This window comes from Aphis gossypii, chromosome 3 (assembly GCF_020184175.1).
Source record: "Aphis gossypii isolate Hap1 chromosome 3, ASM2018417v2, whole genome shotgun sequence".
NCBI lineage: Eukaryota > Metazoa > Arthropoda > Insecta > Hemiptera > Aphididae > Aphis > Aphis gossypii.
In genome coordinates this window covers 6,464,515-6,476,670 of record NC_065532.1, presented here as the reverse complement: position 1 = coordinate 6,476,670, position 12,156 = coordinate 6,464,515, and the positions used below count along the sequence as shown (strand labels likewise).

The 12,156-nt window shown below is 26.3% G+C and overlaps 1 protein-coding gene and 1 long non-coding RNA gene across 3 annotated transcripts in view; both read right to left on the bottom strand.

Moving 5' to 3' along the window:
- Positions 1–4,308, bottom strand: part of LOC114123777 (matrix metalloproteinase-2-like) — a 43,307-nt gene extending 38,999 nt beyond the window's left edge. The window contains exon 1 of one of the 2 annotated variants that reach the window (XM_050203427.1): positions 4,158–4,308. The gene's annotated coding sequence lies outside the window, so the exon portion shown is untranslated. Of the gene's footprint in view, positions 1–3,857 lie in introns of both variants that reach the window. The other variant, XM_027986861.2, reaches the window with a different exon arrangement.
- A 2,059-nt stretch (positions 4,309–6,367) lies between these two features.
- LOC126550884 (uncharacterized) lies at positions 6,368–8,819 on the bottom strand. Its single transcript, XR_007604940.1, has 3 exons — positions 8,518–8,819; positions 6,636–6,738; positions 6,368–6,547 (listed from the first exon to the last, which is right to left on the bottom strand). It is a non-coding gene; the product is annotated as an uncharacterized LOC126550884 (long non-coding RNA).
- Between the last annotated feature and the right edge of the window lie 3,337 nt (positions 8,820–12,156).

Here is a 12,156-nt window from a genome sequence, read left to right as displayed (position 1 = left end):
ACTCACATGATGTTAGTTGTTTTTTTACAATTAACACAATATATATTATACATAATGGCATATAATGACACTGCAGTTTTCCAAGAAATCGTGTATAATATTATATATCATTTATTTTTTTATGGCAATAAAAATCTACTTATTCTTTTACATTATGTTGACAACAGAAAGTGGTTTATAACATTGTAAGTTAATGTCATTTTTGGCAACTCACTTATTTAATGATTAGTAAAATACGGTTTGTGAATAAACGTTAAGCAAATTAAATAATAATAACATTAACGTAATAAGAAAAATTATATAGGTACAAATTATTAATAATTCTTGTGAACTAAAAATGTTAAAAATCTTCATAAAAATATAATCATTATTTTATGTAGCACTTTGTTGAAACAATAAATAAGGCCTCATGAAAAATAATAAGTATATTTTTTTGTTATTAAGTGTATTATAATAGCTTAATGGTACTATAATAGAGGATGACATTTTTCTAATATACTAAGTTCTTATTCAAATTTAAAAGGCAGAATTATAAGAATAATGTAGGAGGTAGATATTCAAACATGGCTGCAGATTGCTAACTTTTTAAGTTTTGTATATGCGTTTATTTTAAAACAAAATAATTGCTTGTATAGTTATGTAATATAAAAATCGAATTTAAATTAAAAGATTAAAAATGTATTCAACAACATAATTTTAATGAGCAAACAATATTTATACATTGGTTATATAAAACACTATATATGTTTGTTAAAATAAGCGATTTGATATGATAATTATTTAAATAATAATAAAATATATTAATGGTTACAAAATATAATTGTTAAAATGCTTTATTTTAGTTGGACTTATCTATATAATAATATTATAATAACATACTATCTATACTATTAAACTATAAAATGATAACCACAAAAAAAAAATACTATAATTTTCTTCTAATCGATGTAATGCAATATATAATTTCATTTCATTGAATAATTTTTATTCCAGAAATATATAATATTTGAATAATTACTATCAAATAAAAATAAATTAACATAGAATTGTTAAAAAAATATACTATACTACTGAATTTTTGGAAATGTTAAAATTACGCAATTGAATACACATAATAAATATTTTACCACAAAACCTTAATTTGGAAATGTATTCAAATCAAATATAATTAATTTTGTTTTATCATTTATTATAATTTGATTTATTTATCATGAACTATCAATAAAATTATGGTATAGGTATTTACGAGATTTTGCACGCTAATAATACATAATGTAAAACCAAATGATATAAATGTATATTTTTTCTATAGAAATAATTTTCATATATTATATTTGCTGAGAATATTCTGTTTATAATATGTATATATATATTATACACAACTACACGATAATGTACCTACCTAAAATCTACTCTTGTTTCATATGCTACTATGATTTTACACAGTTTCCGTTGGTGAAATATAAAAGTACTTTACTATTTCAGTAGTGAGAGTATTCGATTAAATTGGGAGAGAACCTTTTTCAATAAATGGTACCTAGTTTTTCAATAACAAGGAGAAAAATGGCTCCATCGAGTCGGCCCGGCTACTATTTTAACGTAACTCAGGGTACATATGGTTTGTGGGCGGTGAAAGGTGTCGGCGGGGAATAGTAATAAAATCCTTTAGACGCCGTAAAAACATACATAATACGTATCGACACTCGGTGGGAGAGGAACCGTATTTCTATTTAGAAGGGTTAAAGACCTCCCAAAGTTTCATTTTAAACAACAATAATAATTGCGATAAAAAGTGAAAAATATAACAAGAAACATTGTAGATGAGATGTTTAGAGGAGAATTGTATCGAGAAAGACAGTAAATTTCGACAAAGAAATCGACGAAAATTCACACTTATACATAATAGTGTGACCTAAACTATAAAGTATACGTATTGTCATAAAAAGATAGTCGCTATTATGATAAATATGTACGATTGGTGCAAATATTACATAAATTAGATTTCATTTAATTCATATTGCATTGTATATTATAATAATATTTTCTACTTATTTTTGTTTCGTATGAACTAACATGTAAGTATAAGATTACAAAGTACAATAATTGAGTTCATATATTTATGATCTGTATATAATAAGCAGTATATACCTAGTTAAGTTATTTTTGATAAGTTTTGAAAACAAAAACATAAACAAATATTTTTACTAATGTTATATAACATATATATTTTTCGTTTTTAAATCAAAATCTTAGAAAATAATACCAAACAAATAATGAGTTGAGAATTACGAGTTACGAGTATAAGAATCTTTTAAGAACAGATGTAGGTACTTTGTTTTACTATTTATTTTTTATCTATCACGTATCTACACTACAATGTAAATGTATATATATATTAGTAAATTACTATTTAAGGTATTTTAAAAAAATTATAAATAAATGTAATATATTTTTTTAATTTTAAACATCTAATAATCTAACATCTAACAACATCTAACATCTAAACATCTAATAATAAGCATCTAATAATCATTATCACTATAATAATTAATTAGGATGATAAATTAAGTATTCAATACTAGGTAAAATATAATTAAGTATATTATTTGTTTAAATTGATGAACGATATATAGTTTATAATAACTTAAATGACGATGACCGTGTTATTATACTCTGAAATAAAAAATTTAAATGCCTAACTTACGTAATTACATTTATTATTTTTACTATTTATTAAACATCGTAGATAAATAAACAAAATTACTTTGAGAAACTTAGTTCAGCTTATTTTATTTGATACATTGTAAAAAATTGTATTGGTAGAAACTGTGAACAACTATAAACCAAAAATGATACAAACAATGATTTATGTTTTTGTAGATTGTATATGCAATACCTATATATTAATATTATACCTATTTATAAACTTTTAAGAGAACATCGATTTATACATATTTGATTGAATTTTCAAAATAATTATATAAATTTTAATTTAATGTCAAAGAAATAATATGTGTAACTATTATTACAATATCTTACTATGACATATAATATTACTATATACCTACTTTATTCGTTATATTTAGTGGCATAGCCAGCGGGTATAACTGGTAGGTCGGGATCTATACCCACTTTTCTTCAAAAATAAATGTTTTATATCATAATGAATTTATAGTCTATATGACTATTTTAAGAACCTAGGTACTATTAGTTTTAAAATTTAAAATATATGTATGATATAGGTACGGTATTCTGTTACTTTTAATTTAATAAAAATATTCAATAGTAATCCTTATACCAAAATATCGAACCTACCCAGGAAAAGTCTCTAGCTACGTCACTAGGTATATTATACTTTTGATTTTTATCGTGTTTAGTAAGCTTATTGATTTTATGTATGCGAAAAATATAACACTTTGGCATTATGCAAATTTTAATCAATATAAAGAAAATGCTTTCATAAAAATTAACAGTACAACAATACTAAAATATATCTAATCTATAAAAAAATATTCAGGTCTATGAATGAATACTAGATTTAAATTTGTAAAAAGGGGTAAAATAAAATACTCTACTACTCGACAATAGGTACTTATTATATTTTAAACACACCTAATTATAAATTATTTATACTATATAGACTTCACTACTCTGTAACTTAAGTGTGTAAATGATAAATACAAATAATTAAGTATTATTTTTAAATTAAAAAACACACACACACGAAACTAATGTTAAAAAAGTTGTAATAATACCAATTTTCTTAATCGCTATCAAAAATCATTCTAATCGACTAAGAAATGAGTTTTTTGTATAACATATCATAATATAATAACGAACCAAAAATTCTGACTTACTCAATAACACCGGCGTGCCGATGTATTATTGTATTATTATATCGGCATTAAATTTATTCTCTTGTCAGATCTTCGAAAGTCGACGATGGGATGACTCGTCTATAGTACTCGTCGACAGTATTTGATAGATATGTTTATTGTTTATATATAAATATAATATATAATATAAATTTCAATACGTCAAAAACTACGCCTATTTAAATTTTATCTTATACAAAACTATTACGCACTCGCACACATTTATCATAATACGACTATAGGTGTATGCTAATTTCCAAAACGGTTCAAAATTAAAATTACCAAACAACAGTCCCAATCAATACACATCCGCACGCGTCCGCCACGGCCGCACCACTGCCGGTCGGTCGGTCGTTCATTCAACTTGCCGCTACCGATGCCGCCACCGCCGCCGACGCCGCCACAGCCGTCTGGTCCGTGCCCGACGACAATATCTGTGATCGCCGCTGTAGTACATGTGCAGCATCGGTCGCTCGTACGTAATTATACGGAGTGGTCTGTTTGTAAATGGCTACACTGCCTATAATATTGTCTAAAAGTCAATTATTGAGATTTTGAAAAAAATAAAGGATATTTTTAAGTGTATTATTAAATGGGTATAATTATTATAATATTATGAAAACATTAAGCTTTAAAAAAACAAATATATAATTTTTCACATTAATGTGTCTTATGTCAGTGCTCAAAAAAAAAAAAATATGGTGTAACGAAAAATTTGCAACACTTTTTGGATTGTAGAAACAATAGTTACCCTAGGAAACACATTATTTTGCGAGATAAAAACTATAACAGAGTGACATGCTCCCAAAAATACATCAAACATTTCAATGTTGAACATTTGTAAACACGAAATTATAATACGTACTTTATCCATAATAAACTATTACTTACAGTTGTTGATATAAACAAATAAATTATAATATGCTTTATGGCCTATCTCATAGGTCATAATATTATTAATTATTAATTATTAATAATATTATTATGTTTTTACTAAAAAATAGAAACTTCAGGTTTTATATATACATAGTGATCAAATATACCTGCTTATAGGTAAACAATGAACCTATTTGATGTTTATTTATATCAAACTATCAGTTTTAAAAAAATAATAAAAAATAAATGGACCACCCTGTATATTGTGCGTGTGAGTAGTAAATTAAACGGTGGACCCGTCCAACAGACATTATTATTTGCGCGACAAAAACTAGTTTGCAGTTTTTATAGTTGCGGGTTGTTCTACCGCGTAAATATGTGGCGCAATAAAACTGTTGTCATGTTGAATCTATTATGCCTAATTTATAAATAGTCATCGAAATTCTAATTAGTATAAAACACTGAATGACAAACTATATCGTTTTTTGAAAAATAATGATATTTTAAATATCGTTATACATACTGCTATTATCATACATATAATTTACCATTGCCGTATCTATAAATATTTAAGTTTTAACTAGAGGAAATGAGGAGGTGATGTTAACCGGAGAAGCAGCTCCAGCCCCATTTTAGTTTTTATTTTAATAAATATTAAATGCTTTCAATTATAAAATGATAGTATTATTATGATAATGGCTCATTGTTTTTGTTACCATTGGCGGATATCCCATAACATGGGTTTATTCTATGATACACATTTACACATTTTGTCAGTGTTGAGTAGGTTAAAATGTATCATGTGATATTATTCAATTATTGTCAAATTGTTTTTTACAATAAATTAATAAGAAAAAAGGATATGCTGGTAAATGTTATATAAAATAATATAAGGTATGGGGAAAGGAGTTAATCTTTTTCGATGAATCTTAACTTATAGCTATAGAATGGCATTAAATGCCATTGGACTACACTCTGTGAAGCAGAAGAATACACCGATTCTTCAAGCGACACCCCGAAATTGAGTTTACCCGTCTTATTATAATATAGGTTTCAGGTGGGGATGCGCAGGAAAATCAAATTTGAGTCTGGCCGAGGTGCATTCTCTCGTTTGCCTGAGTATAGAGCAGAATATTATAAAGAATTTCAACATAACCATCTATTATTATATGGACAGTAGTATGATGACTTCACAGTTCACTCATAATGGCCATAACCCAATAATTCATATTCGTTATAATATTTATAATATAATTTTAAATTTTAAATAAATTAACTTAAAGTAGGTACTTGAAATCAAGAATTAATATACGATAAACATTATTTACATAATAATTAATAAAAGCATCTTTTATGTCCTAGTGTTACACAAATGTAGTATTAATTAATAAATTGCATAACTTTTAAAAGAAATTTAAAACTCTCGCTTTTCTAAAAAAAAATTGTATTAATATAATGTTCTCTTTAATATAATAAATAGGATTGGAAGTCGTTATACATTTCTGTGTTAGATTTCAAATGTATTTACCAAAACAATCTTATGAGATATTGAAAAATGCTAAGCTAACTTTGAAAAAGATTCACAAAATAAATAGTAAGAATTGTCTAACAATATAAGAATATTTTTACTAAAACTGTCTCACAAACTACGTACCACTCTTTCTATTTTCATCGCATTGAATTGTTCTCTTTTAAATTCTGAAAGGAGCGATATAGTTACTGATTTATGGTTTTTTGTGTCTGTCATCACCTTTTGTAGTAGTAAAAATGTAAAATACACATTTTACAAACTAAAACTGAAATAATGAATAATAATATTTTACTAAATTTATTTTTCTTACATCATTTAATATTATATTTATCAAGTATCTATTAATTACTAACATCACTTTAAAAAATGGCCCATCCTCTGCCCCAACCAAAAAAGCGACATCCTAGTGTATTTAGTCTTCTTAGACTGACATTAAATTTTCCACAAAGTACTGTACTATAACAAAATTTAAAAAAATTAACTTTAAAAACATTGTGTTTAAAGTACTTAATTAATTGTAAAATAAATAATACAAATCAAAAGTTTAGAACATTATAATATGTATTTATGTTTTAACTTTTATACGATTTTTTAATTTGAAAGCAAGGTTTGAGCATTTTGAAATTTTAATATTTTAAATACTCATAATTCACATAGTTTATAGCGTAAATACCACTACACACCGATTGGTATCTTGTATTTGCAGTAGTGAGAGAAGCTCGATCAACAGTGAATAGGATTACTGGGTAAATACTGATGAGCTACATGCCTACATCACGATATGAGTGCACGAGTGTGTGTATATATGTGTAGGTATATCGTATATATTATAATAAAAATGTTGGTGAGTACTTCAAAATAAAAAAAAAAGTGTTAACAATATATATTTTAGTATAATTTTTCATTTATTTGATGAACGAATGTAAATAAAATAATAATTTTAGCCTTTTTAGCTCAACACAATTAAATAATAAAAAGTAAATATGTTGAAGTAGGCTTGGATTTGGAATGTACCTTGTTATTGAGTAAGTCATTGTAATGCAAAGTAAAATTTTAATTCAATGATAGATAATAGCGTACAAAATACCATTCTGAGAGAAGACTTCTATCAGTCTAAATATCATTAGTATATTAATATAATAAACTAATATATTAATTATATTTTTACGAGTATTTTACAATATTATTATAGTAACATGGAAAATTATTTCTATGAAAATTATTCTATTCATTTTATATTAATACCGATTTAATTATATCACATCATATTATATTATAATTATTAAATTTTTTAAATCAATACCGAAATGATGTTAATAAGCAACTATATTTAACTATAAATTTTGAATATTTTATATATATTTAGCAACAAAATAATTTTCAAATATTCATGATTTTGTCAATATTTAAAATTTTAAGCTTTAGTGTTAATAAAAAAAATATTGTTCCAATTCATATTTAAAAATTTTAAACAGTTAAAAAAAACAATTTATAAGGAACCCGGTATCACATTTTCAAGCTTTTTGAACAACTTTTAAATTGTATTGATATCTCATCAGCAACCGAAGGAAAAAAATGTCAAATTTCTATTGGTAGTTTAGAATTACTCAAAATAAATTACTTTTAAAATTTAAATACACCAATATCATGTATAGAAAATAGCATTATAACAACTTAGTAAAAAATTAAAATATCTATGGTTGTTTATTTTCGAATTACTACTACATAATTCATAAAAACAAAACCGATTGATGAAAAACCTTAATTTTACAAGTGAATATCCACATATCCAACATCATAATTATTAATCCTCAGACGTTAATGAAAAATAGACCTGGATTGATGCTCATCTTTTTTAAAAAAAAAATACTGATAAATTATTATTTATGTTACATTGTTTATAAGACGGACAACATTGTGCCATAGTACAAAAAATGATTTTATTGTAAATTCATTAATACTAATTTTATATAGGGAAACAATCATAGGCGCCTGCAGAAGTTTTTTTAGGAGGGGGCAATGTTAGGATTTGTTATATAATAAATAGTAATTTATCTGTAAACATTCAATTTAAATCATATTTTTGAAAAGCCAGGAGGGGGGAAGTGCCCCAGCTTTCCCCTCCCCCTTGCGGGCGCCTATGGAAACAATTATGATTTGATTTTATATTGATGCATTGATGACGTGTAATTGTATTTATTTAAATGTGATTAGACTTAAATTTTATGGATTTACCTCAATGCGATCCAATAATTGATAAGTTTACGGCGATAGGACACACTATTATATTGTCATTTGTGTATAGTGTGTAGTCTATTCTGTTTTTTTCTGTGTCTTTGTGATCCTATCGTTACTCGTTTGCAATGAACCACATGATCACACTAAGTCTATTTTTGTCACTCTTGAAGAGTTTTGCTAAAATCGAAGCATGCTTTTTCAGTAGTTTATTCATGTAAAATAATTACTAAAAATGAAAATATTTTAGATAAATTACGAGTGTAAAATTGGTAAATTATACACTGTAGTATGTTATTGATAAATTTTATTTAAAAGACTGTAATTGAAAATTTAAAAAGAAATAATAAATATTATTATTATTATCAATTGATCCAATATTAATCAACTAGGTACTACTGAAAGTAAAAAAAAATGGAATATAACAACTAATAAACATTTTAAACGATGCTAGAATAAGTAATAACAACGCAAATTAATAAATTCAATATAGTAGTTATTAGATTTAAGAGTTATACATTCAAAATATGTGTATTTACACTATTACCTAATAATTCTAATGCATATTATATTTCATCAGACTTCTCCATAAATTCTAATCTTGACATTTTTTGTACACAGTAATTATTTTCACTATGTACAAAAAATGAAATATTTGCGTACCTATAATATATTGTAATTAATGTGAATTTGTTCGTGATACTGGTGATTGTGGTAAAAACAGTGAACTTTAATTTTGCTGATTTTTATCAGAAATATAGACCACATTGATTTTGATGACGATATAATGCAGCCGCAACCTATACAACGTGTAATGGCTCAAATGGTCAACATTTTATTTTTAAATTTGTTGTAGTATATTTAAATATAACTGTTATTAAATGTTATTATTTGTAAATGGACTTATTTTCATGATGAAGATTATTATTATTATTATTATTATTGTTGATATTTGGTTGAATGAATCGATAAGACGATAAGATCGCGATATTTGCTACCCTAAAATCGTAACACTTAAAGACCAGAATTTTTCCCGACGTCACGAAGAATAATTTATGATCAATCACAATAAATATTACAATGTCGAATGTGAATTTCACAGTATCCAACGAATAACTGTCGTGAGTGACGTTACTGTGACTGACCACACTATGTACGGTGACGGCGTACAACCGGCAGCGACGGACCTTAAAGAGCTGACGTCGCTGCCGTCAGATGCGGTCCAAATTCGGTGTCGAGGATTCGTGAACTGCGATATCTTTTTGGTCTGTAGCCAAGCCATTTTTTTTTTTTTTGGTGACAAACCTCTGATCACCGTTGCTTCCATCGCTGCATACCGTAGTGCGATTGAACCAGAACCTACAACCGACCTGCGCTCGACGCATAATGCACATCTTATTAATTCGTAGAACGTCCATTCTTGAAGATGTACATTGCACCAGCTACAAAAATTAACGCAAATTTTTAAATTGTTTATTATCAATTATAAATTTTTATTTTGTAATATTATTATCTACACTAAATTGGAAATCCCACTACGCAACAGGTGAATAAGTATTATGAATATACAGAATATAATGTATAATATTATACTCGAGTTGTCATTTTGAAAACAGAAGTTTGTATAAAAATCACAGAAAACTCATTAATTAGTATTACCATTTTAAGTATTTAAGAAAACAATATTTAAATGTATTTAATAATTCCAAAAATTAGATTTTGAATAACTGTTAATGAGTTGAGCATGCTTGGCAAATCATTTTGTATAATATATTATCACAAATATTAAAAATAAAGTTTATCCTAACTAATTATTCCACTACTTCACGGTTTGATCTCCTTGGTTGAGTAATTGTTGTCTCTGCAATACTAACAAATATGAGCAAAAGCTATAGTTAGTGTTTCTCGTAGTTATGCCGAGGTTGGCGAAATATTTTAACATTACGGGTTATCAGTAATTTACCAGCAGATTTAGGTTACTGCGATTAGTACTTTGGGACAAACACGGAATGGCTAGGATCCTGAGACGCAACAGCATCCTTTGCCAATATTATATTTGCCATAGTCGGTGCTTTAATTAATATACTTGAAATAGGTATGAATTTTAATTAGAATGTTATAATTATCTGATAAAGTCTTAAATATACAATTATTGCAATATTTTATATTATATTACATTTTTTTGTTATTTTCCCTAAAACTATTTAGCATCCTTTGCTCTTGTTTATCAGTCCATGTCTGCTCTATGAGTGTACACTACTGACAAACCGTTACATCCCAGACATATTATGGCTATAAAGGTACTGGTACTAACCGTGATTGCCAGTTATCAGCCAGCAAGTCTTGTCAATATCGAAAATTACTGAAAATCAATTACTGGTAACGCGTCATCATTACCACCGGCCAGCATTAATCAGATGATTAGTACCGATGCAGTGTCGCACCAGTAGTAGATTTTCGATTGGGATAGTCTTGTTTGCTCATTTTATTTTTTTTTTTGTCTTATCTTTTCCATCATTTTTCTTCCTCGTTGAAATGAGCGTTTCTCCCTATTCTGGTTATTTCCACTTTTCTGGTACTTATTACGTGGGTTTGATTAGGTCATGTTTTAAGTATTATAACTAAAGATCGGATTTTTGTGCAGCTAACATCTAAAAAACGTGCAATTAAAATGTTAAAAAGTGCGAAATTGTTTATGTTCGATTATTAATAAAATTATTTATTACAGGAACATATTACACATTACAATGCATATTACATAAAATAGTGTATCGCATAATTATTTAGATAACGTAATGCCAATATTAACTGTTAATATTATATTATTGGTGCTCAAACGCGTGATATGGAATTCATAGTATTAATTTACATTTATACATCATCTTTATGTAATAAAAACGTATACTTTAATGTATAGCGAAATATTCATATTTATATATTAACTGAATAACAGAGAATTCGTCAAAAAAAATTAATTGAAAATGACGAGTATATCCAATTACTATTATTATTATATTAAATTTATACATAAAATATGTATATTGCATGTGTGTTATTTGTTATTCACCAATCACCAAATAGAAAGTGTTCTGTTTATTTTACCTAACATAACAGGGAATAAATCATTTTATGTTTCACCACGGTCATTTTTTTTTGGAATTTTTTATTTTGATATTTCCATTTCTGAAGCAAACTACTAATCAAAATAGAAAATTAATCATTTACTCGTATATCAAATGGTTTAAGATATCTAAATATTATTTGAAACTTTATAATCTTTAAGTAAGTATAATGCTAGCATGATATATAATGTTTATTTAAATTAAAATTCGAAAAACGAACGCATATAATATAAAAGGATATGGGTTTTGGTATACGCGCGTGATTGGTAAATCGCTCATATAATATGCAGATTATGCATACATAATGCATTTTTGCATACATAATACGAGTACGTTAGGCTAATAAATTGAGTACTAATCACAAAGCTGTTAATCTCAAAATTAATTTTGATATATTTATACACTCTGGTAATTTAAAACGAGCTCTGTATAACATAAAAATGCTTCATTCTTGTGTGCTAATTCTATACAATGTAAATTAGGCAATATATACGCATATCGCATATGTTGTACCTTT